We start from the raw sequence: 26,535 nt of genomic DNA on the forward strand, positions 1-26,535 counted from the left end.
AATTTAGCATGGATTATTTTTTGGCACACTGGGCTAAATTAATCCCTGGGGTAAATCACAGGGAATGTCATTTGAGTTATATCGGGAATGATCTGGACCCATTAAGTCAGACTGTACTTTATAAAAATTGTGTTTCCCAGATCAAATATGTGTATAAAGATTTCATAATACAGTACTACTGTATCTGCAAGATCACATATTAAACTAGAGGCTCACAAACTGCAATAACTGCCCCATAAGAACATGAAGACACTTATAAAAGTTAAACAAGCAAATATAGGACCTAACGAAGACTACATGTTTAATTTTGGCCAATTAATTGTGATTCTTTCCCTTTAGATAAAGTTTTCATTTTACTATTAAACTCAGTATTTAAAGTAAGTGCCCTAGTCTTGTACGTTCCAGATGGAAAACATGATGCAATATGTGGTGTGGTGACAACAGTGCAGAGTTAACATTTTAATTCCATAGTTGCTCTTTCAACACTTTGGTTAGGATGTCAATTAACAAATATCAGTCTGTTTCATTTATTTTCTAACAGACTGAGGATTTGAAGAACCTTTCTACTATATACACTCAAAGCTCTTGCTACTAGGATAGGTTTTTTAATTGACCATAATACACTTAAAAAAAGTAACATGTTTCTAAGAGCAGATTTATTTAAACAGTTTATAGATTACTATGAAAGTGTACATTGTGATCTGGCACATGAGAAATGTCATGCTTTATAGCTTGAAAACCAATTTAATGGCAAACTGCTTGTAAGAGGAACCTAGTCTCCAAAGCTCAGAGTTAAATATGGATATAATTATGAGACCAATCAGAGAGGCTTTGTAAGAAGGAATTCAATTGTTAAAATATTTTTAGTCTATCAAACATGTACATTGATATAGCTTTCAGCCGTTATACACACAGTATAGTCCAATTCACCTTAGATAGGGAACCCCAAGAACCAGACTGAAACGTTGCAGTGCCTTTGTGAAAGATGCTAGAGACATTCTGCCTTATTGGTTCAGATCCAGACTCCCAGAAGTATCATGCTCTTAGCAATCTCTCAGAAGAAAGAATTGTCATAGGATTTCTGTAATGAAAAATTGGACGAAATCATGATAATGTCACCTAATATGCCTAGTAGTATGTGAGATTAGCTCAGATATTTGCAATCAACAATCCTATAAGTGACTCAACTTTAACATAATCAGAATTACGACTCTCCTCTCTAATCATGATGTTCTGTTGAGAAATAAATAATAATAAATGACCTAACTGGGGATTAAATGAAGGTCTCTTGGCTGTTATCCTTGCACTCAGTAAACTAAAGCATTAGTCATGTAATGTTTGTTTTGTTGATATTATTCAAGGGGCTGTAGCTACAAATATCACATATTAAGCAGCCTGATCCTTCAGTATTACCTGTTTGTGTACAGGTAAAACATCTTATTTTCAACACAGTAGTCCCATTTGGCCTTAACTATCAGGTGGATATGCATTTAAACTAGGGTGACCAGACGTCCCGATTTTATCGGGACTGTCCCGATATTTGCTTGTTTGTCCCGCGTCCCGACCAATGTTAGGTCGGGACACTGGACAAACAAGCAAAGGCTCCGGAGCCCGAAGGGCTTGCGCCCTCCCCTGCCCCGACTCCACCCCCTCCTTCCCCCATTGGATCCTTCCCCAAATCCTCACCCCCATCCCCACCCCCTCACTGCCCCATTGTCTCCCTCCCCAAATCCCCGCCTCTTGCCAAGCATGCCATGCCCAGGAGACGCAGGGGAGTGCGGGGCCGGGGTGAGTGTGAGTCTGGCCTGGCCCCGAGCAGGCAGGACTCGGGCGCGGTACCTGAAGGGAGAGTAGGGGGGCGGCCCGTGGGGCTAGGTGGTGGCTGTTCTCCCCACCTGGGCAGGGGACTCGGGAGCAGCCGCTGCTGCAGCTCCCACTGCTGCGGGGGGAGGAAGTGGCCAAGCACGTGGCGCTCAGCGGCTGCGGCTTTGGTGCCTGGGCCTGAACCCCCCGAGCCTGGGCCACACTGCGCTCAGTCCCTGGCCAGTCGCGTCTGGGCTGGCTGCCCAGCTGGTGCAATCCCGTGGCGGAGGCATCGGCAGCCCAGCCCCATTCGTTCCCCTGCAGGACCCGAGCGGGATGCGGGGGGCTGGGCCTGCTGCCCCCACTCCGAGGCCGCCCGCAGGATTGCACCAGCTGGGCAGCCAGCCCAGACGCGAGTGGCCAGGGGCTGGGTATGCGCAGCGTGCGCGCTGGGTCCCCGCAGCAGGCCCGGGCGGTTCGTGGGCGCCAGAGCCGCAGCTGCCGAGCTTGGCCAGCGGCCACTTCCTCCCCCCACGGCAGTGGGAGCTGCAGCAACGGCTGCTCCCGAGTCCTGCTGCCCAGGTGGGGAGAACAGCCGCTGCCTGGCCCTGCAGGCCACCCCGTACTCTCCCTCCAGATACCGCGCCTGAGTCCTGCCTGCTCGGGGCCAGGCTGGACTCACACTCACCCCGGCCCCGTGATCCCCTGAGTCTCCTGGGCCTCCCTCCAGCGCTTGTGGAGGGAGGAGGAATTGGGGGTGGGGGATTTTTTTTTCTCTGCCGCCATTTTTCCCCCTCTGCCCCCGCCCCGCCCCCCCGCATCCCGATATTTGACCTGGGTGATCTGGTCACCCTAATTTAAACTGAATTCTGGCCCAGGACGGTACACAGATTGAGTGCAGTAGCATAGGACTCTCCTTTGACAATTGACTGGGCCCAACTTGAAAACCTGGGATGGAGCAATGTAGGAGCTGTAGCTGCTGGACACCTGCAAGCTGCGAGAAGCAAGCACTAACTTCCCTCCAGCTCCCTGCATAGCAACAGCAACCAGCAAGTGGGGAGGAGGAACAGGGGGCTGCTGCGCTATCTACTGTCTGCAGTAAGGGATTATAGTTGGTAGTTGTTTTGGGAGGCATGGGAATGTCTGGTCCAGAGGACACCAACATGCAGCTGCACTCTTAGCATTCTCCTAGGACTGCCTCTGAATTTACTATCACACCTTCTTTTGCCTGATCATGAAAGATATTCTTCGCTAGTGGAGAAGGAGGCAGGTTATAGCACTATCTCGAGTCCTAAACCACTCCTCAACTGTGAGCATAGTCAGCTTAGCTCACTCTACCTCACTAACTGTAAAGGGGTTTTAGTGTAAGTGAGACTTAGGTCCAGTGTTTCTATTATCCCCCTCTAATGTGTCAGTTTTTACCCATACCTTATTCATCCTACCTCTTTCTACCTCTCTTTTGCCTTCTGTCTAGTAGGAGTCTGGATTAGTCAAACAGGACAAATCTAATCTTGCAACCCTTTGCTGTGATTAGCTTGGCAAACTACAGGCCATTCCTGAACAGCCCAATCTTGGTTAATAAATGCCCCTCTGTTTTCCACAGGCTAGCCAAATGAAAATACGAGCCATCCAGCCAAACATTTTCCAGAGCCAGGGGAGTAAAGCCAGGGTCCAGGATTGACTAACTGGGTTGTGTGCCATATGCTATGCCTGTGGTCTTCTAGCAAGTGAGCCGTGAGTATCAGGGACAGAAGCTGCATTTATCTACCAATCATTGATCTTTTCTCTTTACCTTTGCATGCATTTGTCTTAAGGAGAAACAGAAAAGGACTTTACCTGCAGCATCTGAAAAATACTATGTTGACTGAGTTTTTTCCACCCCCGCTGAGGACAGTTGATGCCATTTAGCAGACTTTCAATTAAGAGTATTCCCTGTAAAAAGGCTCCATACAAACATGGGAGTGGTGGGAAGAGTCAGAGGACTGTATGGAAATAAGGGAGTTTGTTAAAATGAAGACTTTTAAAATAGCTCCTTTGTTTCACGTGTGTGAAGGAGGATTTCTTGTTTGATGCTATACACAGGTCCTTTCCTCAGCTTTCTTCCGGTTAAGGTCTGAGCTCTTTCCTCAGGGTTCTCAGAAAGATGCTTCCTTCTCTTTGCAGCTGATCCCCTTCTGTCAAGGAGTGGTTTCTCTGGAGCAAAGTCATTGCCAGGAGTCTACATGATCCACCTTTTGCCACTTCTTGAGTCTGTCTTAACTCCTTCTCTACCTTAATGGTGGTTGGGGTCTAGACACCTTCTCATAGGCCACACTTCCGGAGAGACCTGGTGGGATTCTACTCTGTGGAAGATCATCCCCATTGGGATGAGAGGTCAGTATTCTCATAGCGAGCTGGAACCTGCCAATATATAGAGAAGTATAGTAGCAGGGAGCAGCACAGGCACACTTGTATCTTTCATAACATTCAGCTATTTTACCATAAAACCTTACCCACAGTAAATGCATAACTTGCAGCTTACTGCAGCCTTCTCCCAAAGGAAGATTAGGGCACAGATTGCTCTAGACAACTCCAGTGAAAAACCACAGCTGCTGACCAAAGGCAGCTTTTGTCCACTAGGTGTACTGGCCTCTGAACCAGACACTGCAGGCTTCTCAAGTTGTCAGATACCTGAGCCCTTCCATCAGGGATGAACTTCCTTCCCTTCAGAACTAAACCAAGCTCTGTAGGAGAATTTCCTTCCTCTCCAATCCCAGTCCTTGTCTGCTAAAGCAAAGCCTTTTTATAGCAGCAGCTGCAACTGAGTCCAGCTGGTCCACTTCCTGCTTCTCCTAGGGTCTGTGTTTAACCCTTTCTCTGCTCTATTGATGTATGTGGTCTATATACCCCCATCACACCACTATAAGCAATTCCTCTCCCTTCTTGCTTCTTGACATCCATCAGATATTTGTAGATTGTTACCATATCACCACCACCACTTTTTCCATCTCTTAGCCACGGGTGACACATGTAGCTCTTTGTATTTAACTTATTTGTTTAGAAAAATCAGCTTGTCTGATTTTCATGTTTTTAAGGGATGAATTGAGGGTAAAAAAGGGGCCTCGGTAAATGTATTTGAATATGTAATTGACCTATGGCACTTTCCAAGAAATGCATTGGCACCTGGATGCACCATGTTGATGTCTCTCACTGCACTTTTGTGAGGCATCAGGACTCTAGTGGCATTGAGGAGGGGTCATTTCAGTTCTGTCACTTGTATAAAGGAGGACACACATGTATTTCAAATGATTACACATCTGGAACATTACTCCTCCAGACATTATTAAGAGAGTAGAAAATCTTCAAACAGAGACAAAGCCATGGAATGACAGAATTTTTAAACAAACTATTTTATGAGTTTTCAGACACTTACTGTGACAAATCTTTTTTTTATTAAACACCAATTTAGTCATGCTCAGGTAATAGCAACCAAACTGAATTTGATCAAACCTCAGAAAAAACAAAAACAAATTAACTTTTGGGCTGAGAATAGACACAGGATATTTCATTCCAAAAGATATTTTAAATAAAGTTATTATTGCCTGAAAATAAGGTGGTATAGCTGAAAAAGCATTTCCACTACAAAGTTACCAATAAGAAAACACAGCCCCAGAGTGTCCTCATCCTTACCCTCATTACTATGATTCCATGCCTGCAAACATTGTGCACATGATAACTACACACTTGGGTAGGGACTACTCACATGCATAGTTACTTGTGGAAGAAAGCGTTTGCAGGATTTGAGGCCTAAGTGTCTAAGATCTGTCTATGATAAAAGGAACATTTTGTACTTATAAAATCCCTCCCTCCATCTTTAAAGGAGCTAGTGATTTTTGCAATTATATAATAAGCCAAATGTGATTAACACATTATAGTTTATATTTATTATACCAAAAGAAAAAAGGACTAAAAATAACACTTAATTATCTGTTAGTTATTTCCAGACACACAAAGTGCTGAGGTTTTGTCCTTGTTAAGCAGATTATCTTCGCTTTTTCCTCTGGAATGCATGTAAAACAGCTCTCGCCTCGCTGTAAGCCTTAGGAAAAAGTTCAGCGCTAAATTACCTGTTGTCTGGGGACTTACATTTTGCAATAAGCTGTTGAAATTGCATTTTAATAAGAAGTCCTGACCTATGATGTGTATTTCCCTTCAAGGCTCTACAAACCATTTTTCCTCATGGAGGTCTTGACCTGAGAAGCTCAACCTGGATAACCACAACCAGAGGGGATAAAATGCAACACCTAGGAGATTTCAGTAAACAGTAAAACCATTCCAACTTAATCTGTGCTAAAATGTTTGGAATGTGAGAGCCACCGATGATGCCCGTTGTCTGTGTGTCTGCCTGAATCCTTTCTTTTCTCTGAGGAAAGCAGAGCCTGGGAACTAGGCCAAATGCCTGCCACTTACCTTAAATTGATCAGCTACTTTGAGATTAAAAACACTGAAAATTGCAACACCATGAAAACAAAGCTTCCTTCACATTAAATGCAAAATGCAATATTGGATTTGCTGTGATCTTTTTTCCATTTTACCCAGTGTCCACTTTTTCCATTTCTGCTCAAAGGTAGAAGCCAATAGTTACAGCATCTTGGCCAAGTATTCATTAAGTTTTATAAAAATGAAATTTATGGTTATTTAGAAGTTGGCACAAAGGCAGGTTATTGCTGGAGAAAGAAATATAGTTTTGAAACATTAGTCTATAAAACTGAACGTACTATTTCAAAGAAAAACTATATTCTACTTTTGTTTGTTTTATTTAGAATATTATTTAAATATGTGCCCAAGATAACCACTGGGGTAAACTTCCTGTTTTCCATTTTGTACATTTATAGGTCAATACAGGAGATTTCTCTGTTTTGTAAGAATGATTGCATTGTTGAACTAGATACAGAGATGAAAATAGTGGGACAAATTCACCACTGGTATAAGCAGGTTGAACTCCGTTAAATTAATGGAATTGTGTCCTCTCTTCCTCTCTATACCAGCAAATCCTCCTAGTGGAGATGCAGCTGGTATAAAGAGTACTTTTGCTGATATGGTTTATGCTGGTTCTCCAAGAAAAATAAGCTACACTGGCAAAAGCAATGTTATGCCTGGACTACATTAAAAAGTTAGGTAGACCCAGGAACGTTGCTCAGGGATGTGAAAAAAAAAACCTTGTTACTGCCTCTCGGGAAGGTAGATTACCTACACTGAGAGGAGAACTACTCCTGTCAGTGTAAGTAGTATCTACACTGAAGTGCTACAGCTGAACCCCTGTAGCATTTCATGTGTAGACAAGCCCAATCTGTGGCTACACCCAGGCTTTTGCCAGTATAGAAATGTTGTAAAAAGTCACATGCCTACTGAACATTACTATGGCAACACAAGTTTCTAGTGTAGACCCAGCCTCAATTTCAGTTTTATGATGCAAAATGGTTTAAATTATTTTCTATCACAAGTTGCCATAAATGTGCATTTATTCATGTAACATCACAATCCAATTTGTGTGCTATTTCAATCATCTCCATAGTAGTGAATAATGATCCCACACCCAGAAGACTCTGGTATCAGGGAAAGAAACAGATAAAAGGAGATGGCTTTCAAAGAGGTATTACTTTGATAATTGGCAATGATGGGAGAGAAAATACTGAAAAGGTAGATTACACTTCAAAGTTTGCATTGGTTAAACCTGTTCTTCCCTCTCAGACTATCCGACCCTAGAGCAAATGAGCAGTTTGTTGCTGAGGTGAGGTAGTGGTGGTGGTGGAGTCAGCCCCAGGGCTGTGAAGAGGTGTTAGCTCTCTAGCAGCAGCCAGACTTGCTCTGCCCTCTTGAGGTTCAGGTTCTACCTGCAGTGGAGGTACCCTGGGGCTCCCTGGATGTTCAGTCTGGGAGGTAGGCACAAGGGAATAAACTCCCCCTCTGTCCCTGCAAGTAGCTGTATTGTTTTTCTCTTTCCTTCCAGAAGAGTCATTTCCTTGTTTTTAAATCTCCTCCGCCTCTCCACCCCATTTTAAGGTCAGAGCAAGCGGAAAAGACATAGGATTTTTTAGATGTGCATGTCCTGGAAGGCCATGTATGCTGGCCCTGCAGTGCCCTGGCTTAATCAAGAGGAGGTCAGCCAGAGAAGGCCAAAAGTAAAACAAAAAATGTATTCTGTCGGAGTGAGTTGCGGATTAGCTAGAGAAGAATAGCTCATGCATATGAGCTCTTCAAATCCCATGCTCACATGTCTGATTCTAGATATATCTATTTTCTCCCTGTGATGGGTTGCACATACAGCAATAGGGCTAGAATAGCCACATTGCGTGGCTATGCAACAGTGAGAGGATTAACCCTGGTTTAAGGGCCAGGAATGTGTACTTTGGATTGCACTATCATCGGGTGCTGGGGATATAGCAGGGAGGTGACTCCTACCTAGGGTGACCAGACTGCAAGTGTGAAAAATTGGGACGGGGGTAATAGGTGCCTATATAAGACAACGCCCCAAATATCAGGACTGTCCCTATAAAAATCGGGACATCTGGTCACCCTACTCCTATCCTACCTCATATCACCGAGGAATTTTGTAGGTTCTTTCTTTACTCTCACAGAAAGCAAACCAATGCCCCATTGTTCTAGGTTGGGTACAAACACATAACAAACCGACAGCCACTGCACTGAAGAACTTACAGTCTAACCGTATATGGGAGTTACAGACCCATTAAAATTCTTATTTGAAAATGCAGTGAATAACAGTGGCCTTCCTGGCATCTGTCTCTTGAGTCTGAGTACAGCGTCGCTTACAGATAGCCCCCAAACCTGAAGCAAATACTCACCAGCAACCACATACCACACAACAAAAACACTAACCCAGGAACCATTCCCTGCAACAAACCCCGTTGCCAACTCTGTCCACATATCTATTCAAGGGACACCATCATAGGACCTAACCACATCAGCCACACCATTAGGGGCTCGTTCACCTGCACATCTAACAATGTGATACATGCCATCATGCGTCAGCAATGCCCCTCTGCCACGTACATTGGCCAAACCGGACAGTCTCTACGTAAAAGGATAAATGGAAACAAATCAGACATCAAGAATTGTAACATTCAAAAACCAGTAGGAGAACACTTCAATCTCCCTGGACACTCAGTAACAGACTTTAAAATGGCAATTTTTCAACAAACAAACTTCAAAAACAGACTCCAACAAGAAACTGCAGAACTGGAATTAATTTAATAAATTAGGCCTGAATAAAGTCTGGGAGTGGATGAGTCACTACAAAAAGTAATTTTCCCTCTGCTGATACTCACACCTTCTTGTCAACTGCTGGAAATGGGCCACCTTGATTTCATTGGCCTTGTTAGCCCTACAAAAGTAATTTTACCTCCCTTGGTATTCACCCCTTCTTGTCAATTGTTGAGAATAGGCCACTTCCACCTTAACAGAATTGGCTCGTTAGCACTGACTCCACACTTGGTAAGGCAACTTCCCTATTTTCATGTGCTATAATGTATATTCTTCTTACTGTATTTTTCACTCCATGCATCTGATGAAGTGGGTTTTAGCCCATGAAAGCTTACGCCCAAATAAATTTGTTAGTCTCTAAGGTGCCACAAGGATTCCTCGTTTGTTTTTTTTAAATTAATACTGGCCACTCCAGGCTTGTATTAAACTCCCAAGGCTATAGCTTCTCTCTGACCTTGGGTTGGTAGATTCTGCCACCACCCAAGTGCAGAACCCCCTTGAGAGCCCAGGAAGGCGCACTTGGGAATTCCTTCCTATAGGGTCCCCTCAAGCCCTTTCAACATCTGCCCCGGAAAAGCTGAGAAAGGAAAAAAAAAAAAGGAAATCAGCTGTTGCCAGCAGCTAATTAAATGTGCGCAAACCTCTTAAGACACAAAAATCCAATTCTGTTCTTAAAAATAAATTAATAAAAAAAGAAAGAAAATACATCTGGAAACTCAGGCTATTGCTAGATTTTAAAAGAGCAACTGCAAGAATTAAGGTCCAGCATAAAGGTTACAAGCAAAAACACCTGGGGATAGCACAGAGGAATCCACAAGCCATAACGAAATAAAAGGGATAAACCTAGTCGCATCTTCCTAAACATTTCCTGACCTACTTACAGATTTGATGTTTTAAATGAGTAGTTTCTATGTATGATACTGATGATTTTTTAATATCTGGCCCAAGCTTCTTATAGTCAGGGGCGGCTCCAGGCACCAGCACGCCAAGCACGTGCCTGGGGCAGCAAGCCACAGAGGGCGCTCTGCCGGTCGCAGTGAGGGCGGCAGGCAGGCTGCCTTCAGCGGTACACCTGCGGAGGGTCCGCTGGTCCCACGGCTTCAGCGGACCTCCCGCAGGCATGCCACCAAATCCACAGGACCGGGGACCTCCCGCAGGCAAGCCGCCGAAGGCAGCCTGCTTGCCGTGCTTGGGGCGGCAAAATACCTAGAGCCGCCCCTGCTTATAGTATAGCTGTTGCCCTGTCTGCCTCTCCCTGGGAGAACAACAGACAGACAAAAAGGGAGTCTTACTCAATTTTAAAAAGTTCTAGCCTTCCCATTGGCTCTTTTGGCCAGGTGCCCACTCTCTTCCTTTTACCTATCCATAGCAGTGAGACTTTTTAACACTCTACAGGTAGAGCAATTAGAGAACAGAGGATTTTATAGCTACTGGCTAGCTGAGTGTCCATAAAAGGGAGCTCCCCACCTTCATTTCTCACACACACCCCAAATCACAGATGGTGTTGGCAAGCCTGGTTCAGGTGAGGTCCACATGGGCTGGGATTTCTTCCTGGAGGTTTAGGAAAATTGAATTAATAAGATACATGCACCTCTAATTTTACTACTAATTACATGAAGAACTAAACAGTATTTTCCACATTTTAAGGACTACAATGACTTACAATACAGAGACATTTTTATCCGACTGATTCTGGGAAACCTTCCCAGGAGAGTGCATCAGCCACTTTGTTAGAGGCTCCTGAAATGTGTTGTATTTCAAAATCAAAGTCTTGAAGAGCTAAACTCCACCGAAGAAGTTTTTTGTTAATCTCTTTGACTGTGTGAAGCCATTTCAGTGCAGCATGGTCAGTCTGCAGGTGGAAACGCCGTCCCCAAATGTATGGCCGTAGCTTCTCCAGAGCATACACAATGGTGTAACATTCTTTTTCTGAGACTGACCAGTGGCTTTCCCTCTCAGAAAATTTTTTGCTGAGCAACACGACAGGGTGGAATTGTTGATCTGTTCCTTTCTGCATTAAAACTGCTCCTACACCATGATTGGACGCATCTGTGTTACGACGAAAGGTGGGTTGAAGTCTGTGGCCCTTAGTACAGGGTCAGATGTAAAGGCTGCCTTAAGCTGGTTAAAGGCTTTCTGACATTTCTCAGTCCGCTGAACTGCATTTGGCTGATTTTTCCTGGTTAGGTCAGTCAGTGGGGTGGCAATTTGGCTGTAGTGTGGTACAAATAATCTGTAATACCCGGCCAAGCCCAAGAAGGATTGGACCTGCTTCTTTGACTTAGGGCCAGGCCAATTTTGGATAGCATTTACTGTGGCCTGTAGGGAGTTGATAGTTTCTTGACCCACCTGGTGTCCAAGATATGTTACCCTGTTTAGGCCTATTTGACTTTTTTTGCCTTAACGGTTAATCCTGCCTCCTTTATGTGCTGGAAGACAGCTTGGAGATGTTCCAGGTGTTCTGCCCATGAATCTGAGAATATGGCCACATTGTCAAGGTAGGCGACTGCAAATTCCCCAAATCCAGCCAGAAGGTTATCTACCAGTCTCTGGAAGGTGACGGGTGCATTTCGCAGTCCAAAAGGGAGCACATTAAATTCATACAACCCTACATAAGTGATGAAGGCTGACCTTTCCTTGGCTGGGTCATCTAGTGGCACTTGCCAGTACCCCTTAGTTAAGTCTAAAGTGGAGATGAATTGGGCACATCCCAGTTTTTCAAACAGCTCATCTGTGCATGGCATTGGATAGTTCTCTGGGCAAGTTACAGCATTTAGCTTATGGTAGTCCATGCAAAAGCAGATTTCCCCATCTGGTTTGGGAACCAGAACCACTGGAGAGGCCCATGCACTCTCAGAGGGGCATATACTTTAGGTTTTAGGGTAGGGTCTAGGAACAATATGAGGTAATTAACAGCTCCCAGGCACTCTCGGACCATAAATGGCCCCTCCCACGATGCTTCCATCTTATTGGCCTGGAGCGCATTCAGGACCATGACTTGGTGACCTACTCTGAAGGAACGCTCTCTGGCATGTTTATCATACCAGGCCTTTTGCTCTTGTTGAGCATCCTATAGGTTTTCTCAAACAAGGGCTAGAGAGTCTTTGAGGGTGTTTTGCAGGTTGGTTACAAAGTCCAAAATTTTAGTTCCTGGAGAAGATGTAACCTGCTCCCATTGCTGCTTCACCAACTGTAACGGCTCCTTAACTTCGTGGCCATAAACGAGTTCAAAGGGTGAAAACCCCAAACTGGGATGTGGTACAGCCCTGTAGGCAAAGAGCAACTGCTGCAACACTAGGTCCCAATCATTGGAGTGCTTATTCACGAATTTGTGTATCATGGCCCCCAAAGTTCCGTTAAACTTCTCCACTAGGCCATTCATTTGATGGTGGTAAGGGCTGGCAACCCCATGAGCTTCCCAAAGATGTTTCATGGTCCCTGCCAGGAAGCTAATTCCTGAATCCGTAAGGATATTGGAGGGCCAACCTACCCTGGCAAAAATGTCTGCCAATGCCTGGATCATGCTTTTAGCCCTGGTGTTGCTTAGAGCTACTGTTTCCGGCCATCGGGTGGCAAAATCCATGAAGGTCAGTATGTACAGCTTTCCTCTGGGTGCCTTCTTAGGAAAAGGACCCAGAATATGGACAGCTACATGCTGAAATGGAACCTCAATTATGGGGAGTGGCTGGAGAAGGGCCTTGACCCAGTCTTGGGGTTTTCCCACCCTCTGGCACACTTCACAAAACCGGACATAAGTAGAAACATCCTTGCCCATTCCCTCCTAGTGGAATGACTTTCCCAAATGGTCTTTGGTCCTATTCACCCCAGCAGGGCCACTAGGGTGATCGTGGGCTAAGCTCAAGAGCTTTCCCCTATACTTAGTTGGAACTACCAACTGTCTGAGGACGCCAGTCCTCCTTGTGCCCACCAGAAAGGATTTCCTTGTATAAGAGTCCTCCTTCTACAATAAACCTGGATCTATTAGAAGAGCTGAGAGGCGGTGGGTCATTCCGTGCTGCCGTCCAAGTTCCCTTGAGTCTTTCATTCACTTCCTGCTCTGCCTGGAACTTCTCCCTTGATGTTGGAGACATTAGTTCCTCGCTGGGTTGTAGACTTGGGCTTGTTCCCACTGGAAGCAATGCAGGTGATGGGGGTGTCTCCATCGACTGTGAACCGCTCTCCGCTGGTGCACTAGGTTTTATTTCAGGCTCTGGTTCAGCTTCTTGCACCAGTTTAGCTGCTGCTGTAGGTGCAGACTCTGTGTCACCCTTTGGTTCTGGCTTCCCTGACTCTGGTGGGGTTGCAAGCACAGGCTCTGGTGCTGACTGCTCCACCAGTTCCGATCCTTGGGCTGGTTCTAGCTGGGTCCCAGGAATTGGATCTACAACCGCTGCCATAGACTGTGGTCTGGGGTCTGGTTCCACCTCTGGCTGGGTCCTTATTGGAGGCTCAGGAATGGAGTTAGGTGTGGAGGCCTGTTTAGCCTGGCTGCGCGTGACCATCCCCACCCTTTTTGTTATATCAAACTTGCTTTGCCCGCCCCCAGTTCCTTGCTCCCTGACTGCCCCCTCCAGAGACCCCTCCTCCCTAATCACCCCCAGGACCTCACCCCCCTACCCTACCCTCCTGTACCCTGACTGCTCCAACCCCTATCCACCCCCTTCCCTGCCCCGACAGGCACTAACCGTCAGCGGCGTGAAGCAGAGCAGCACGGCCCCAGTCTGCTCCACTCTGCCAGCTCCCAGCCACGACGCTCTGCTTCCCGCCGTTGGTGAGCGTGGGGAGGTTGGGGAAAGGATGCCCTCCCCGCACTCACCTGTGGCGGGAAGCAGAGCGATGTGGCCCCAGCCCGCTCTGCTTTCCTTGCCCAGGCCCCAGCCGTGTCACTGGGGGGTGGCTGGGGAAAGGTTCTGCACTCACCTGCGGTGGAAAGTGGAGCGCCATGGCTGGGAGCTGGTGGAGTGGAGCTGGCTGGGGCTGGGCTGCTCCACTTCCTGCCGCCAGTGAGTGCAGGGAGGTTGGGGAAAGGACCCCCCCCCCGCACTCAGTGGCAGCAGGAAGTGGAGCGAGGCAGCCCCAGCCCACTCCACTCTGCCAGCTCCCAGTCACGGCACTCCGCTTCTCGCTGCAGGTAAGTGCAGGTAGGTTGGGGAAAGGACGCCCCCTGTACTCACTGACGGCAGGAAGTTGAGCACTGCAGCTGGGACCTGGTGGAGTGGAGTGGGCTGGGGCCGGGCTGCTCCGCTTCCACCACTGATGGTGAGTGCAGGGGGGGATCTCTTCCCCCAAGGCTCCTCTCCCGAGCGACCTGGCTGGGGCCGGGGCAAGGGAAGCAGAGAGGGCTGTTCCTGGCCCCCCGCTAATCCCCCAGGCCACTCTGGGACTGCGGGGTCCCCAAAAGTGCCCTTCCACAGCTCCTTCCCCCCAGACCCAGGGGGAGGGAAAGCCCCTGACCACCCCGAGACCCTCTGCCCCTTATCAAACCCCTCAGCCCCGGCCTGGTCCGGCACCCTTAACACACTGCTCAGAGCAGCGTGTCAGAGCTTTACTGTGTTATATGTGAACCCGCGTTATATCGGGTCGCGTTATATTGGGGTAGAGGCGTACTTTGTTGAGCTGTACTTAAGTTATTTTAAACACTCACACACCTACCCTTTTCTATTATACTCCCACCTGTCTTTCATTCTCTCTACGTGCTCATTCTTTCTGTAGGCGTTCTTGTGTTGCATTGTATCTTGTTCTTCAAAAACCAAACATTTAAATAGAAAAAGGATTTAGAAGAACTCTTGATGACCTGATATTTTGCTTATCAGTAAAGCTTGCATTTTAGTTGCATTTTCCTCTCAGGAAACAAGTGATAAAGCCCTAGAATCACTCACGATGGATGGCATCAAGCATAAAGGCCATTTTGACAGAACTCTTAACAAACTTGGAATTTTTATATTATACTTGCACATTTTTACACTTCCTTGCTTAAGTGATAAAGATGGGGGGAGGAAATCATATTTCACTCATAATTTAACATCTTGTTTTAGGTTTTATGTCCATGAAACTTTGGACGTATGGTTACTTACTTTTCACTTTGAAACTCTCAAAAACAAGAACAACCAACTTTGTTCAAAATATCTTTCTTGCAAAATTTCAGTAGCAAGTGACTCAGCAGCCACCTTTGACATATTACTTGTGTGTTATGGACAGGAAGGGAGGGATGGCAGGTGAGGGAGAGAACTCTAGCATGCTACTGCTGATCCCCTTCCTTTTGTCCAAGTTTCCTCCTACACAGGGCCGTCCTTACCCATACGCAAAGTACGCAGCTGCGTAGGGCACCAGGGAATTTGGGGCACCACATTTCCTGGTGCCTTGCGCAGCTGCATGCTGCTCCAGCCTCTGCTCTGCCTCTTCCCCATGACCCCCACCCCTGCTCCGCCTCAGCCCTGCCTCTTCCTGCCCCTGCTCTGCCCCAGACCCGCCCTCATTCCACCCTTTCTCCAAAGCCCCCACCCCTGCTCCGCGCTGCCTCTTCCTGCCCCTGCTCCGCCCCAGCTCCACCCCTACTTCCCTGAGGACTGCAGCAGGGCTGGGCCTGCACTCACCAGTGGCAGGAAGTACAGCGGCCCAGCCCCAGCCGCGCTGCCAGTGAGTGCTGAGGGGTTGTTCCCCCTCCCCCCCAAGCTAGCCCTGCCCCCTCCTGGAGGCCTGGGGCCAGCCCCCCCCCCCGAGGCTGCCCGCCCCATGGGGGGTGGGCTGCGTAGGGCCCCAGAATAGCTAGGGATGGCCCTGCTTCCACAGGGTTCATTCACTCTGTTGGCGTTCTCACACAGATGGTCAGTGGTCCAATCACTGGTCCATGTGTCTGCTGTGTGGTCTTCCTAAAAAAACTCACTGAATCAACAATAGAGAATGTCATTAATTCAAGACACAATTGCCACCATGTCCCCCAGCCTCAAATTAAGCAAGAGAGTCATGGGATATCCACAATAGAATTTAGGCCAGGCCATCAGAAAAAGTGATTAGCATCACTCACAAGCAGCAGAATGAAGTCATAGCCAGATTTTAGACAATAAAGTGTATGCACAACTGCACCAAAGAACAGCATCTGCAATTGATAAACCAACCTGTTCCCCACCAGATTCCTGTAGCGTACTGCAAGCATTACTGATTCTCACGACATGTACACTACATACAGATAGGAATAGGAGTGATGCCAATGGTGATCCGTAAAATAATAATCTCAGACAGGAGCAGGCAGGGGCGGCTCTAAGAATTTGGCCGCCCCAAGCACGCCGGTCCCGCGGCTCCGGGGGACCTCTTGCAGATGTGCCTGCGGAGGGTCCGCTGGTCCCGCGGCTCCAGTGGACCTCCCGCAGGCATGACAGCGGAAGGTCCACCGGAGTCGCTGCCGCCCTCCCGGCAAAATGCCACCCCAAGTGCGCGCTTGGCGCGCTGGGGTCTGGAGCCGGCCCTGGGAGCAGGGACAGACAGATTTTCTACCTAGTCCCAAACAAATGTCCCTTCCCAGGGTTGCAAATATGAAGACAAGTCACTAGAGAATCTAACCTGTATCCACACAAGTTCATTCTGAGGTGTGGACAAGTTTGTACGCTCCTCATAGCCACTTTGTTAGAACTGGACAGAATCACCTGTGAATCTCCAAAATAATCTCCTTTTCCCTTATAAATAACTCTGCCTGCTGCTGCAATAAGGAGAACATATTTTTTTTAAAGCAAACACTTTTACTGGCATCTTACTTTCCACTTCAATTTTAAACTTTTGGACACTGAGTTCAGTTCGGAATAATCTTCTCTCTAGTCTCATCTCCTCTTCCCCCATCTCTGCCCAATGCCCCTTGTCTTGGCAACTTACACTATTGAACAACTCCTTCATTTCCTCCCCCATTCTTGTTGCTAGGCTTTCTTCGACACAGCCTTGTACACCTGCAACACTTGATCCAGTCCATCATACCCCCACCTACTCCTGCTTAAAGCAAGTCTCTTCAAAAAGGTCGCCAAACGCCAGCCTTCCTCTCTTCCCCAGAGGAGCGTTAATGAATAGATGTTTGAAAAGACCAAATCCTAAACTCAAATTGAAAATAAAAATTTAAGAACTAACAAGATGCATGTTTATCAACACGATTCAACCACATTGCTTTGCATTGATTCCCAACCCCTCCCAAGCCATATGTGCATCACCCGTGTTTGTGAATTGTCTCTGTCTAGACCACAAGTTCTTCCAAGAAGGGACTTGGTTTTCAAACCTATGTATAAAGCACCTAGAATATGGTTGGCACCATATAAATAATAGTAAACTATCGGAATTTTGTTTTGGTGGTAATGGGCTTCCTCCTTCCCAGCATCTGGGTTGCTAGTGGGATTGGTTTGAGAGAAACAGGTGGAATAGGATAGAAACAAAGTGTTCCTGTGGAGGATGGTGCTGCCTGTTGCCAGCTCTATGGAAGGCAGGAGCTGCTGTGAGAGCTCTGGCTGTACAAAAGTTGGATTTTTAGACAATGTGGTCTTGTCTCATTCCTTTAGATATCCCTGATATTATACAATTTTCACACATTTTCTCAATGCTCCCATGTCTTGGCACAATTACAGTAGAACCACCACAATATGCCAGTCAAACCATCGTATCAAACGCAAACAAACAAAAACTCCTCTGCCATATATAGCCCCCCTCAAATAAGAGGTGAGCAGGCAGTAATCCAGCCTTCCCATCATCAAACCATTGAAAAGCAGACAGCAAACCGGCCTTACAGTTGCAATGTATTAATCTAGCGATGAGGAAACCTCAACAGGCTTGGACAAACATGAATTAAAAACTGATTAATGAATATTAAATGCTTACTCACCACTCCAGCAGTTTTCCATTTGTCTTCCCTCAATGAGAGGCACATTGTCTTGTCCAGTGTCCTCAGGGTGGAGGTATCGCCTAATGGGGTGGTTGCCATTTCCATATAGTGGAGAGTTTGTTGGTGTCAAGTGCAAGGTAAGTGGCCTAGTTCTCCTCTTGCCACTTCAGTAGAGAGCAACATTTAGTCACTTCAGGCTGCCGCCATTAGCTAAAAGGAATCTAGGACAGAGATCAAGGGCTCAGTCCTTATAGGTTCATTGATTCCAAGGCCAGAAGGAACCACTGTTGATAATCTAGTCTGACCTCTTGTATAACACACGCCAAATCTACCCCTTAAGATCTGGAGAGTGATTGCTAGAGAAAAGAAAGTTACAAGAGTAACCCTGGATTTACATCAGTGCAAATGAGAGAAGTTTCTGAGCTGTTTTTTTTCCTGATGAGTTCAAAGAGCAAGCAAGCAGCAGCCCCCCTTCTTCAGTTAAATAAATCAAAATATCTTCTGCATAGCCAAGTTGGTAAACGGAGCCAGTCAAAAAACCAGAAGAAATATCATGTGACTTCCACTATGTGACTAATCACAGCTCAAAATTTGAAATGCACAACAAAAATCTGCCTCTGTTTTTACTGACATCCAGATAATGCAAAAACTGTAATATCTAATTACAGTGACATTTTCTGCTGACATGGAAAATTTCACAGGAAGCATGGTTGCATGTTCAGATGATCCATGCATTCAAAAATTTGAGCGTTCCTAAGTATGAGTCTAATATTTTCCCCAGCTCTAGGCTGGGCCCTGGTTTCTCCACTGAGTTGTGTAACTTTCATGCACATTAATAAGAGTTATAGGTGTACATCAAAAGGAGACCAAACTGTGTTCGTCAAATGCTTGCACCTTCCTACTTACTTTGGTAAGAGTTGCACAGATGCATTGAAGGACACAATTTTGCCCTTAGTATAATACCAGTAAAACAAACATTCTCGGGTAGTATGGGGTTTTAAATTTGCTCTTCCATGCAGGTACAATTTACTTTTTAAAATGGGAAAATGGTGTGTCACTGATTTTGAACTACAGAATCTCAATGAATAAAGCAGAAAGAATCCCATAGCAACATAATGTTTTGTAAATAATCTTTCGGTAGTTACAAACTTACATAAATTGTTAGATTGCTTTATTGAATGAATCAAATAATTATGACTGTTTTGATTTGGCAATTTTCTGAGGCAGCACCACCCACTCAAAGAAGCCCCGACTGAGGTGGGTGATAAAACAGCAATAAAGTGAGGCGGCTAACCATATCAGATTGCACTTGCATTATTTAAATGGAAATATTTGCAGTTGTGGTTTGACATATAGTAAAACCAAGTTATAAGGACACAGTTTATGTGTTTGTTAGCAGCAGCTGCAAATATTAAATCAGCTGCTTTTCCAAGAAGAGCAGGGCTGACAGAACACTCCCTGGGTGGCTCATTTCCTCTCCTCCTGCCCCAGACTGTTTCAGTATGGAGCATTTGCACCTACTTCATTTAAAACCTATGAAGCTTTTTCATTGATGGGCAGGGGAAGGGACAAGGTAGCATTCAAGTACGCTCTCTTGGGACCATCAAAGTAATACAATTTAAAGCAAAGCATAACACTGATACAAACTAGAGATTGTTTATGAATATGATGTATTTGACATAAGTCATCTTCCTTCTCTTTCTTGGCAAACCATAGTTTCTCCACTCGCCTGTTTAAACTGAGCTATGTTAATCATAAGTAACAAAGCACATTTCCTCTCTGTTGATCTGAAAACTCTCAAAGATGTGTCAGGGTCTCATTGTAGAATTTAATATGTGGTTTGTTTTTCTCTGTTCATTTTTATCTATAAGTACAGATAAAGGCTAAAAAAAGATTAAGAATCTGATTTAGGAGCAGAGCAAAATTATATGATATGTAAAAATGTATTTTTGAAATACACAAAAGCAGTTTTTTAGTTTCTTTTTCTGGAATATGTTCAGTATCCAGAACAGCTTTCTACTATGATGAAGAATAGTTGATTGATGGCTCTCAGCATTGGTAATGGCTTTTCACTTCCAGGTTGCAGTTTGACTGTAGCACAGACCAATGCTGAGAGAAACTTATTGCCATCTGATGTGTGTTCGATGGCCAAATGAATAGGGGTCCTGGCCAGGGCCTAGTGGACAGGTGTCCACATCACAGAAACCACCACACTCTAACCTTGTCAGTCTCGAATAAGAGTTCAAGGATTGAATCATGGAAACTTAACTGTGCTTATACTCTTTAGAGGTGGCTTAACCATTCAGACACAATGGACATTTATAGTATAGTGTGGAGAAGTCTGTTGCATTTGTTGTAGCCACTTTGTAGTCACATGGACATCAGTAGAGGTGGGTGAAGACTGCATGTAGTGAGGCGGACTGGCCTCCCTCCTCCAGGGTGAGTGAGGGAGTCTTACATGCCCCTTGAGGGCAGAGCCTAGGCCGCCCCACCCCCCTCGCCAGAAGGAAAGGGGCGTGGCCGGCAGTATAAAAGACCAGACCCACAGCCCATTCGGGGGGAAGCCTGCAGAGGGGGAAGGACGTCCCGCCGGTTCCGGAGCAGCATGGAGCAGATCCCCCGCCTGGCTCGACCCAGGCCCAGACGCGGACGACAACTGGCCTGGAATGCCAAACGCTGCTTACCCAGAGGAGCTGGACGACGACTGGACATCCGAGGTACCCACCCCAGCGGAGGCAGGAAGTGGCCCAGGGGCAGCCACCGTAGGGCTGGCTGCAAATCCCAGAGCCCCAGTGTCGGTGTTGCGGCTGGATCCCCGACGACCCTGGGGTAGCTGATTCTGCCCGCCAGGGCCCCGGGCTGGGACGCGGTGGAGTAGGGAGGGCCCGCGTTCCCCCCCACCGGGGTGGCTGACCCTTGTTCCTCTGCAAGGGGCTCTCGCTCTGAAGAGGACTGGCCCCAGCCCCATAAGACTGTTTGCTGGCTACCTGAGCCCTGCAAGCCCAGGCCCCAGCCTACCTTTGAGACTGTAGTGCTTGCTGGCTGCCTGAGCCCTGCTCAGGCTATAGCCAGCCCCTTAAGACTATTGTTCGCCGGCTGCCTGAGCCCAGGCAAGTCCCGGCCCCAGTTAAACTGAGACGAGCTTGGTGGCAGGCTACCGCCAACCCTTCAGTGACCTCCCTCCTCTGGGGTGACAGAAGGAGTGGTACCAAAAGTGGGGAGTCCATCTCCTCCCCTGCGATAAGGGGATGCCCCGACGGCCAAGTAGTTTAGAAGCCTCCCCCCCTTCCGAGATACGCAGAAGATGGAGGTTGAATGACTGATTAAATGGCTCGCCGAAAGCCAACAGCAGCAGCAACAGCTGCTGCAACAACTCGGCAGCCAACAGCAGCAGCTGGTTCAGGAGCTGGGGGCCCAGAACTGCGAGCAGCAGCAGCAATGTCTGCAACAACTTGCGGCCCTGTGGTCAACACCAGGGCCTCCCAACCCCAGTGCGGCCCTGGGACCCCCAGACCCCGTTATGCCTGACCAAGATGGGGCCTGAAGATGACCCCGAGACCTTCCTAGTCACCTTTGAGAGGATTGCCTCCTCTGCTAAATGGCTGACGGCCCAATGGGCTACGTTACTAGCCCTGTACTAACCAGCCCAGCCCAGGCCGCCTATAGGGCGCTTCCTGTGGCCGAGGCTCATGACTACGAGCAGCTGAAGGCCACGATCCTCGATGCCCTGGAAATCACCCGAGACCTTCTGGCGAAGACTCCGCGAAAAGACCTACCCTCCCGCAGCTCATCCCTGAGCGATAGCCCAGCAGGTGAGAGAGGCCAGCTGGCAATGGCTACAACCAGAACAGCATACGCGGGTCGAGGTAGTGGAACAAGTGGTGCTGGAGCATTTTTTACTTATCCTACCAGCTCGTGGAAGGACTTAGGTCATGCGCCATCAGCCGGCAATGCTGACTCAGGCTGTAGACCTGATGGAAGACTTCCTAGTGGCAGAGACCCCTATCGGACCAGGGCCCCGGCCTCCAACAGCCGTACCCACCTGGTCCCAGGGGGAGAAGGCTCGAGGCCAGAAGAGCGGGCCCCAACCGGACCTACGACCCTCCGATGGATGGGATGTCGGCAAAGCCCGGCAGGTAGTCCGGAGGGAACGAGGGCTTCCGCTAGATGCCTCCACCAGGGGCTGACCCCAGACAACGGAGGAATCCACTGTGACACCGGATGGGACGGTCCAGTTCTGTATTGATTTTAGATGGGTCAATAACATTTCAAAGTTTGACGACCTAGTGCCACAGGCTGATGAGCTCCTAGATCGTCTTGGAGATGCCCAGTACATCAGCACGCTGGACCTCACAAAGGGGTACTGCCAAATCCCTTTGAGTTCAAGTGCCCGAGAGAAGATGGCCTTTGCAACCTCAACTGGATTGTATCAATTTACCCGAATGCCTTTTGGCCTTCACGGTGCCCCAGCCACCTTCCAAAGGTGGATGGACCGGATCCTCCAGCCGCACCAAGCCTATGCGGCTGCCTATCTTGATGACATGGTGATTTACAGCAGCAACTGGTGTGGCGGGGAGATCACCTTAACCAAGTTGCTGCTGTCTTACGAGCCTTGTGGGATGCTGGGCTGACGGCCAATCATAAGAAATGTAAGATTGGCTGGAAGGAGACCACCTATCTGGGGTACACCCTCAGGCGGTGCCAAGTATGACCATTAGTGCGGAGGGCCCAGGAGCTACAGGCCTACACTGCTCTCACAACGAAGAGGCAGGTGAGGCAGTTCCTGATGTTAGCAGGCTACTATTGTCAATTTGTCCCCGGGTTTACCTCCATCACCGCTCCGCGAACAGAACTCCTGAAAAAGGACAGCCCCCGGTGTGTATGGTGGACCGACGAGTGTCAACAGGCCTTCCAAACCCTTAAAGACCAGTCATGCCAAGCTCTCCAGCCCCGATTTTGACCGAGAGTTCCTCCTACAAACCAACGCCTCAGAAATGGGCCTGGGGGCGGTCCTTTTGCAGGACTGTCCGGTTTGGCTAGGACCTAATCACATCAGCCATACCATCAGGGGCTCATTCACCTGCACATCTACCAATGTAATATATGCCATCATGTGCCAGCAATGCCCCTCTGCCATGTACATTGGCCAAACTGGACAGTTTCTACGCAAAAGAATTAATGGACACAAATCTGACATCAGGAATCATAACACTCAAAAACCAGTAGGAGAACACTTTAACCTGTCTGGTCATTCAATGACAGACCTGTGGGTGGCAATTTTGCAACAGAAAAGCTTCAAAAACAGACTCCAATGAGAAACTCCTGAGCTGGAATTGATATGCAAACTAGATACAATCAACTTAGGCTTAAATAGAGACTGCAAATGGCTAAGCCATTACAAACATTGAATCTATCTCCCCTTGTAAGTATTCTCATACTTCTTATCAAACTGTCTGTACTGGGCTATCTTGATTATCACTTGAAAAGTTTTTTTCTCTTATTTAATTGGCCTCTCAGAGTTGGTAAGACAACTCTCACCTTTTCATGCTCTCTGTATGTGTATATATATCTCCTCAATATATGTTCCATTCTATGCATCCGAAGAAGTGGGCTGTAGCCCACGAAAGCTTATGCTCAAATAAATTTGTTAGTCTCTAAGGTGCCACAAGTACTCCTGTTCTTTTTGCAGATACAGACTAACACGGCTGCTACTCTGAAACCTGTCATTAGCAAAACCATTAACTATATTCCATTTGCACAGTCTGTTACCATTACTGTGCACGTCCAAAAGTACCCAGCTTGACTCTCAGTTCACATGAGACTCTGCAGCACTTGCAGTTGCAAAGCTTCTTTTTCAACTTGTCAATGGAGCAAATTTATTAGTCATTGGGGCTAGACCAGTGGTTTTCAACCTGTAGCCCATGGACCCCTAGGGATCTGTAGACTACATCTAAGATTTCCAAAGGGGTCCACACCTCCATCCAAAATTTTTTAGGAGTCTGCAAAAGAAAAACGGTTGAAAACCACTGGGCTAGACTGTCACAATCTTTATTCATCCAGACAGAGGAATAAGGCCTCCTCTCTAAGCCCTACCCAGATTGTGACATCACAGTAGCAAGATCAGTGACAACTTGCTAAATACTTCCTGCTACAAGTAAGAGTGGAGGAAGGGCATGCAGAGGTGTGTGGAGTGGGAGGAGCCTTGGCTTCACCCTCCTACTTATTGGCAAGAGTAGCTGGCCAGGCACCTGGTGAGGAGGATGCAGCTGCACAAAAGTGAGTGAAATAATTTACTCCCTCCCAAGAGTAAGTAAGGAGCGGGGGTATGAAATTGTGACTGAGTCACAATTGGTTCTCTGGTCTGCTCCTTGCCTGCCACAGATACATGCTCCCCCTCTTACAGACTGTAAAAGTTACAATATAGCTCCAAGTGTAACCAACCCCACATAGTCATTTTTCAAATTATTGCTGCACTTTAAAACTCTGCCCTGAACTTCCTCATTATAAACAACACTCTACAACCCCAATTTTATTTGGCTTCTCTGGTAGATGTGCCACCATATATGACCTGGCCATTGTTTAACTCTTATAAGATTTCCCCTTTGGAATAATTTCTTGCTTCTGGGGCTGCTAAATTACCCAGACAATAAGAAGAGATGCCCAGAATGGGGTTTTCCTTGAGGAAGAGAGATTAGTGTTTGTAACATTTTCTTTTGTGGGCTTATGGACCTAATTAAGAAAATGGCAGGCTGTCGCTAGTGATGGGTGTGGATCTCGATCAGAAGCACGGAGGAAGCTCTTAGTATTTTTTGGAAGATGTAACCAATTAAAGTGGCAGGGGCACAGAAGTGGGATTTCTCAGCAGTCCAATATAAATCATTAGGGGACAGAGTTTATTTCAATTTCATAAAAAAAAAAAGGAGGAGGAGTTAGGGCAAGCCTGCCAGACCAGTAGGAATCATATGGGAAATCTGAAACTGAGTTCTGAGCTTAGTCCCTTACAGGGCTGGTGCAAGAATGTTTCGTGCCCTAGGCGAAACTTCCACCTTGCCCCCGCCCATGCCCCTTCCCTAAGCCCCCCCGGCAGCTCCCTCCCTTCGCCCTGAGGCACCCCCCTTCCCATCCCAGCTCACCCCTGCTCCACGCAGGAGCACCCCAAGCACGCCGTCGCAGCTTCACTTCTCCCGCCTCCCACGCTTGTGGCACCAATCAGCTTAGGCGCTGCAAGCCTGGGAGGCAGGAGAAGTGAAGCAGCCACGGCGTGCTCGGGGAGGAGGTGGGGCAGGGGTGAGCTGAGGCGGGGAGTTCCCCTGAATGCCGTCCCCTCGCTTACTTGCTGCAGGCAGCCCTCCCCGCACTCCCCTGCCCCAGCTCCCTCTGCCTAAATGCCGGCAGTGACCGGGGCAGCCAAAGAACCGGCTGCCACAGTTGCTGCCGAAGAAAATGGCACCCCCCAAATCCCAGCACCCTAGGCGACTGCCTAGGTTGCCTAAATGGTTGCACCGGCCCTGGTCCCTTACTAATGGGCCAGAAGAATGGGAAAACGCTTTAGAAGCTGCGCACTCAGCCTTCTTCAGTGACCCCCCTGACAGATACATGAAATAGTGCTGAAGAGTTCTGGAGAGAACTGCATCCTGCTTTGAAGATGGCAGAGACTACCGGGAAAAAATAAAAGAAAAGAAAGGGCTCCTGGAGGTCCCTGCCACTACACGGTGCATATTTTAACTAAAAACAGCAGCAAGTCATGATTTCTCTGCCTTTTCTTAATACTAATTAAATATGGAGTAACCCTGGCAACTGTTTGGAATTTATATGGCACCCAAGTTATAAATAACTGTAGGGGGCCTGCCTCACCACTCTGTTACACTAATTTTATACTTCTGTGATTCCACTGACAAAAGTGTAAACCGGCTAACACAATGGCAAATCAGGCCCTTCTACATGGCAATTTTAAAGATTAAAGATTCACTACAGTGCACTGTCACAACTTTCTCCCTGCCCTCCTCCCTAGTCCCTTTGAATAGAAATAAGAGCACTGATTTGTTTTGCCACTGCCACATTGTGATCCACACATAAGTTCCCTCTTTAATTACTCCATGTCTATTCTGACTTTTTCCTGCAGAAAGTTTCTCTTGAGCTTTTTAGTACTATGTACATTCACTCTATCAAGTCTTTCCAACACAGCAAAATGTTTTCTTATGTATATAAACTGCACTTTTCAAATAGATGACACTTTTTGCCCACAGATAATGGGTTCCCTCCAGGTGCTGGAACAATTTATATAGTGGGGGTGCTGAAAGCCATTGAACCAAACTGTAAACCCTGTATATAATGGAAACCACTTCAAGCCAGAGGGTGTGGCAGCACCCCTAGTTCCAGTACCTATGCCTCCATGTCACTTGTAGTTTAGCTGAACAGAGTAGCGAGGCCTCAGTTCATATGGTCTCCATAAAGGAACACTTCAAGGGCATAAATAAACCAAGGAGTCTGCTTGCATCTTAAAGACTAACAGATTTATTTGGGCATAAGCTTTTGTGGGTAAAAAAACACTTCTTCAGATGCATGGAGTAAAAATGCATCTCCATGGAATTCACTCCATGCATCTGAATAAGTGGTTTTTT

General features: G+C 47.1%; 1 long non-coding RNA gene across 2 annotated transcripts; it reads right to left on the bottom strand.

Annotated features, from left to right (window-relative positions):
* Positions 1–791: 791 nt before the first annotated feature.
* Positions 792–17,969, bottom strand: LOC120398650. Of its 2 annotated transcripts, none has more exons than XR_005594605.1 (3): positions 17,915–17,969; positions 3,640–4,203; positions 792–1,081 (listed from the first exon to the last, which is right to left on the bottom strand). It is a non-coding gene; the product is annotated as an uncharacterized LOC120398650 (long non-coding RNA). The 2 variants fall into 2 exon arrangements; XR_005594604.1 differs by lacking the exon at positions 17,915–17,969 and adding an exon at positions 10,531–10,573.
* Between the last annotated feature and the right edge of the window lie 8,566 nt (positions 17,970–26,535).

This window comes from Mauremys reevesii, linkage group 2 (genome assembly GCF_016161935.1).
Source record: "Mauremys reevesii isolate NIE-2019 linkage group 2, ASM1616193v1, whole genome shotgun sequence".
Taxonomy (NCBI): domain Eukaryota; kingdom Metazoa; phylum Chordata; order Testudines; family Geoemydidae; genus Mauremys; species Mauremys reevesii.